This window comes from Artibeus jamaicensis, unplaced genomic scaffold, assembly GCF_021234435.1.
Source record: "Artibeus jamaicensis isolate MK-2021 breed Jamaican fruit bat unplaced genomic scaffold, CSHL_Jam_final scaffold_1689, whole genome shotgun sequence".
NCBI classification, from domain to species: Eukaryota; Metazoa; Chordata; class Mammalia; order Chiroptera; family Phyllostomidae; genus Artibeus; species Artibeus jamaicensis.
In genome coordinates, this window is record NW_026522029.1 from 3,882,811 (window position 1) to 3,889,445 (window position 6,635).

Here is a 6,635-nt window from a genome sequence, read left to right on the forward strand (position 1 = left end):
CGAACTGGGGCAGGGAGCCCGCTGGAGACGCCAGTCGTTGGTGCGCATGGCCTGGGGCCCTCTGAGTGTTCCCCAGCAGATTCCCCTCGCCTGGCCGCTGCCAAGGTCACACTCACGTCTGACCGTGGGCAGGGCTGGGCCAGTTAATCATATCTTATGGGACCCGGGAGTTTCTTTAATGTTGTTTTTAATCTATGGAGCCATCATCAGTAATTCATTACCTATTTATGAGAAACACTTGAGTAACACCCCACATCCCTCGTTAAGCTAATTACTTGGAGTAACAGCAGGTGGCATAATGTCCTGCGGGTGAACCAGCCTCTGGCGCCGGGGGCCTGGCTCCGACTCTTCCTGCTGCGGAGCAGACACAGGCACAGAGGGGGCCCATTTCTGCCCCAGTGCCCCCCGCACCCCTAGTAGTCACAGGCTCCGTAGGCTCTCAGAAGACTGCGGGGGGTGGGGGGGCAGGTCTGGGTGTGGCAGGGCCGCACCATCTGCCCATCCAACCCGGTGATCAGGGTTGTGTTAGTCATGCCTTTTTATGTTCTATCTTTCTGATGCCTGACCTCTGGGGCCTGGAGACAGTGAGCCTCGCCTGTGAGTGTGGTCGTCCCACGCAGAGCATCCCAGCCAGAGCCCCACTGGCCTCCTGGATCAGGCTCGCACATACTATCACCCCACGGCCAGGTGCCTGACGGGGAGAGACAGCCCCGCCCCCCGGAAGCTGCTGCAATTGTTCTCCCTCTCCGGTCCTAAGCCGGCCTGCCCCGCCTTGCCTGTCCCTTTTCACAAGACACAACAGTAGCAGGTCCAGGCTTTCCTCCCACTCTCTGCCTCCTGACTGACCCCAGCGCTCCCCCATGCCCACCCTCCCCCCGACACGCCACAGCCCCTCCTCTTGGGAACAAGCTTTCTTTTCCAAAGCACCTCCTACCTGTTGGCCTTGCCATGCTGAATAATACTAAAACCTGCATTTTCAAGCACGGTGCCCATTGAACCTTTGCTAATTTGCGAACCACAAAAGACCAGGCAGGGAAAAGGAATGCATACTTACTGTGTTCTTGATGATGTGTCCAGCATTGCCAAAGCCATGTAAAAATATGTACGATCTTATTTCATAGTATTTTCTTGTGATGCTATGAAGCAGGTGTTTTCTAAAAAACCTCAAATAGTTCAGTGACTTCCCCGAGGTCAGCGGGCGCAGGCAGAGCCCAGGCACCCCCAGCCCTGGGGCAGCTCGTTCTCCTCGCTGGGGCTCCATTCCCTCTTTCCTTCCCTGATGAAGGGTCCTTGCCCACCCCGCCCTCCACTACTTTTCTTTCTACCTTTCCCTGAAAAACAATTTCTTTACGGTGTTATTTGTGTTTTACTTCCCCCCAGGTAAAAAACTGAAAGACAAATAAGTAATAAATTCCAAGATATAATAAAAGATTTGAAGTTCTGAATTATAACTTTTTGACATTTTAAGTTCAATCAGAAAATTTTCAAATATGTACTTTGTTTTAAATGCTTATTTTAGTTAAACTGTAGTTGGCAGACAACATTATATCAGTTTCAGGTGTACAGCATAGGAACTCAACACGTCTATAACTGTGGATGCTTTTTTCAAGCCCCAGGACCAAGACAGTACAGAACCGGGTATATACGCGCCCCCCCCACCATATGAAAGAACTATAAATTTAGACAAAATTTATACAACAACAGGATTCAAGAATTCAGGCAATAGAAGATGCAGACGACACATTAGGTAATTCTTTCAATTGCCCCAACTTGCTTCTTAAAGAGAGTTTTCAGGCTATGGTGGGGGGAGGAGGAACCCAAGAAAGACCCAGCGGTCTCCCTGCCCCGAGAGGTAGAGCGGGGATCCCAGGGGGCGGAGTCACAGAGAGGAGGGGCTGCAGGTAAAGAGACCCCTAGGAAGGGCTCCTCTCCTGTGTCCATCTGAGTCCCGTTCAGTGCAGGTGTGTGAGGGAGGAATCCCCCGCGTGGATAAGAGGGGACATACCTAGAAGTCACACAGAAAAGTGACAGGTACGTGTTATAAGCAGCCAGGCTGGAACACCTCATAGTCCATGGGGCACTGAACAGTATAACCAGAAAGCTCTGTGTCATTTAGAAAAGGTCTAGATCAGCCATGGTGGCTTGGTTGGTTGGCGCATCCTCCCAAACACCAAAAGGTTACAAGTTCAACCCCTGGTCAGGGCACAGGCCTAGGTTGCAGTTTCCTTCCCCTCCAGGGCATTTCTGGGAGGCAATCGATCAACGTTTGTCTCTCACATCAATGTTTTCCCTTCCTCTCGCTCTAGAAATCAATAAACATATCCTTGGGTGAGAAACTTTTTTAAGAAGCCCTAGATTAAATGTTGTTGTGTTGGGGCAAACACAGCTTAAAAGCAAGACCCGCACTGTCCAACGGTTTCCAGGTATTTTTGTGTTTGGAACAAAGCTCAGGAGTATTCGTGGAGTGTGCAGATATTCAGCATCAACAAAGTAAATGTGAAATGACTGGGACCCTCTGCAAAACTGCCAAACCTGTAGAGCAGCAGAAGCATATGACCCATAATGAGGAGGAAAGGCTAGCAACTGAAGTTCACCAGAACTAAGGCAGATGATAGAATTAGTGAAAAAGATATTAAAGCAATAATTTTAACAGCATTTCATATGTTCAAAATGCTAAAGGGAAAATTAAACATAATAAGCAGAGAAATGGAACATTTCTAGTAAAACAGATCTAAGCTGAGCTTTCAGAGATGAAAATTATGTCTAAAATTAAAAAATATATATGCATATATATCAGAAAAGATTAGACATTGTAGAAGAAAAGGTTAATGAACTTGAAGGCATAGCAATAGAAACTAGAAAAAAGAATTAAAGAAAAGTAAACAGAGCAATGGGCAACTTCATTCAGCATCATGTACACACGCCGGGAGTTCCCCAGGACAGGAATAGAAAAAAGTAAAAGAAGAAATGGTGGCCTTTAATTTCCCAAATACGATAAAACATATAAACCCTCAGTTCCTAAACCCATCAAAATCAAATTGCACAAAATGGTAACAAAGAGAAAATTCTTAAAGGCAGCCAGAGGAAAAAAGACACATTCCATCAGCAGAACAAAGATGAGAATAACAGCAAAGTTACCATCAGGAACAGTTCTAAGTCTTATGCTTTTATGATTCTAATTTCCATGCGAACTAGATTTGCCTTGTAGTTTCTTACTGTAACCCACTAATTGCTCCTCCAAAGGTATGTGTTCACTGGCATTTGCTAAAATGCATGTGACTCCAAAAAAGAAAGGAAGGATGGAAGGAAGGAAGGGAGGAAGGAAAGAAGGGGGGAAAGAGGAAAGAAACAATACAAGAATGAAGACAATGGAGTAACACCTTTAAAATACCAAAAGAAAAAACCATCAACCAAGAATTCTGTACAGCAATACACTTTTATATCCAGTGAAAATATCTTTCAAAAATGAAAGTAAAAATAAAGAAATTTTTAAATTTAGAAAATCTTAAAGAATTCATCACCACCAAGTTCATTAATCTTTTCTTCTGCAACGTCTATCTGTTGTGAATTCCATCCAGTGCACTTTTTAAATTCAGATATTGTCATTTTCATCCTTAAAGTTTTATTTGGGTCTCTTTCATATGAGTCATCTTTCTACTTGAGTTTTTCTTTTCCTCACCCGAGGACATGCTTATTGATTTGAGAGAGAGGGGGAGGGAGGGAGAGAGAGGGAGAGAAACATCGATGTGCGAGAGAAACATCAGTTGGTTGCCTCTCGACATGCCCCAACCAGGGACTGAACCCATGGCCTTGCAGATGACAGGGCGACACTCCAACCAGCTGATCCACACTTGCCCAGGCTCCACTTCAGTTTTTGAAAATATGAAATGCAGTTACAGTAACTATTTTAATGTCCCTGTCAGCTAAATTTAGCACCTATATCAATTCAGTGTCATTTTCTAACGGTGATTGACTTCCCCCTTCATTGTGGGTCATACATTCCTGCTTCTTTGCATGCCTGATAATTTTTTATTGCCTGCTGGACACTGAATTTTCTGTTGCTGTTAAGTGCTTCATAGTTCTGTGTTCTTGAACCTTACAGTTAAGTTGCTTGGAAGTGGCTGGATCTTTGTAGGTCTTCCTCCTAAGACACATTATATGGGACCAGTGATGTGCTCGCTCTACAGCTCACTGCTCCGCACCACTGGGAGGACCTCTCCGAGAGCTCCGTCCCGCGGTCCGTGGAGAGGTAGGGACAGGCACCGCTCCTAGGAGTGTGGGTGCCAAGTGCTCATCCCTCTAACCCTCGAGAGGAGTTCTGTCCTCAGCCTGAAGAGTTTCCTCGCACTCTGCATTCACCAATGCTCTGTACAAGACCTTAAAAGGGACCCTCTGCACCTCTCTGAGGTCTTCTGGCCCTCTGGTACCTCTATTCAGGCTCTAGCTCGCTGTTTCCCGGACCCTCGGCAGCGCCTCCTAACCTCAGGTATGACACCCTTCCGGGCTTTCCCAGGTCCACGCCTCCCCCAAGGCCTGAGCAATCAGAGGTCTCACCTCCCGTGCTCCTTGTCTCTCAGGGACCACTGTTCTCTGTGGTTGATGCCAAGTGTCCCGAAAACCATTGCTGTGTGGATTTTGTCCAGTTTGGGGCGGTTCAGGCGGAAGGGTAAATCCGGCCACTGTTAATCCATCTTAGTTAAAAGCAGAATTCCTGGACTGTTTACATGTAATTTAATTATTGTGTGGTTAGCTTTCCATTTACCACATTGCTAATTGTTTTCTGTTTGTTTGATTTGTTCTTTCTTTTTGGTTCCCTGCCTTCATTTGTCTTAGTTATTTCTTTGTGATTATATTTTATATCCATTATTAGTTTATTAATTATGTGTTTTTTAAAAGGACATTTTAAGAAGTATTTTAGGTTCACAGAAGGATTAACAGGGAGGTACAGAGATGCCCCCCCAGGTAACCCACACACGCAAAGGAACCTCTGTTATAGCAACGTCCCCACCGGGATGAGACATTGTTTCGTCCCTGACACGTCAGTCACTGAAGCCCAGGGTGCACACTAGCCTTCCCTCCTGGTGGTGCGCATTCCGCGGGTTTAGACAAATGCAGAATGACCTGCATCCATCATCACGGTACTTCCACTGCCTTAAAGACCCTCTTGCTCTGCCTGCTCATCCTCCCTGCCCCCCCAGCTTCCAGCCACTGCTGATCTTTTCACTGTATCTATAGTTTTGCTTTTTCCAGATGTTACATAGTTGAAATCATATGCATGTTGCCTTTTTGGGTTTGGCTCCTTTCACTTAGTGATACCCATTTAAGTTTCCTCCGTGTCTTTTCACGGCGCAATAGCTCACTTCTGCTTAGTGCTGAGTGATGTTCCGTTGTCCGGATGGGCCGGTTTACTCACCCATTCACCCACTGAGAAATGTCCCCAAAGCTTCCAAGTTTTGGGTAATTATGAATGAAGCCGCTACAAATAGCCACGTGCAGATTTTGTGTGGACACAAGTTTTCAATTCCTTTGGGTAATACCAAGGAACACAAGCACCAGATCGTTCCGTAACGGTATGCTTAGTTTTTTTTAAGAAACCGCCAATCGTCTTCTTGCTCCGCCTCCTGCCAGCACCCGGTCGTCAGGGCTCGGGAGCCCGGCCGTTCTGACAGGCGCGGAGTGGCATCTCGTCGCTGTGATCAGCATCTCCTGACGACGTCTGGCGCAGCATCCTTCTGCAGGCTTCGTGCCATCTGTAAATATTCTTCAGTGAGGTGTCTGCGTCTGTGGCCCATTTTTTATTGCGTTGTTGGTGTTCTTGCTGAGTCTTCAGAGTTTTCATGTGTTTTGAACAACAGCCCTGCACCAGGTGTGTGTTTAGCAGATACTTTCTCCCCGTCTGTGGCTTGTCTCCTAACTCTCTTGATATTGCCTTTTGCAGAGCACAAGTTTTTAACTTTCATGAAGCCCAAGTTTTAATGGTTTCTCTCCTGGGTTGTGCTTTTGATATTGTGTCTAAAAAGATGAGCATGCCCAGGGCACCTGAGTTTCCTCCTACACTATCTCCCAAGATCTGTGCAGCTTTGCATTCTGCTGTGAAGCCTGCGGTCCATGTTGAGTTAATGTTTGTGGAGGGTAAGAGGGCTGCGTCCAGTTTTCCTTTTTTGCACGTGGATGTCCAGTTGTTCCAGCCCCATTTGTTGAACGGACTGTCTTTGCCCCGTTGTACTGCTTTTGCTCTTTGCCAAAAACCAGTTGACCGTATTTGTGTGGGTATATTTCTGGACTCTGCAGTATATATTTTTGACTTTAGAGAAAGTGGAAGAGGGGAGAGAGAGAGACAGAGAGAAACATGGACTTGTTCTGCTTATTTTTGCATTCATTGGTTGACTCTTGTGTGTACGCTGACCAGGGATCGAACCCACGACCTTGGCATATACAGCTGATGCTCTAACCAACTGAGCTGCCCAGCAGAGCAGCCATGCAGCTTCTTGACATCAGTGCAGGATTCTGGGCCCACGGCTTTCCTGCTCTCCCCGGGGGCAGAGCGTTTGGACTTCTGCCTTTCTTCCAGCAGCTGCGGCTCTTTGCCGGTGTCCTGGGAGAGGATTCCCTACCTTTTCCCAAGAAAGATGGGG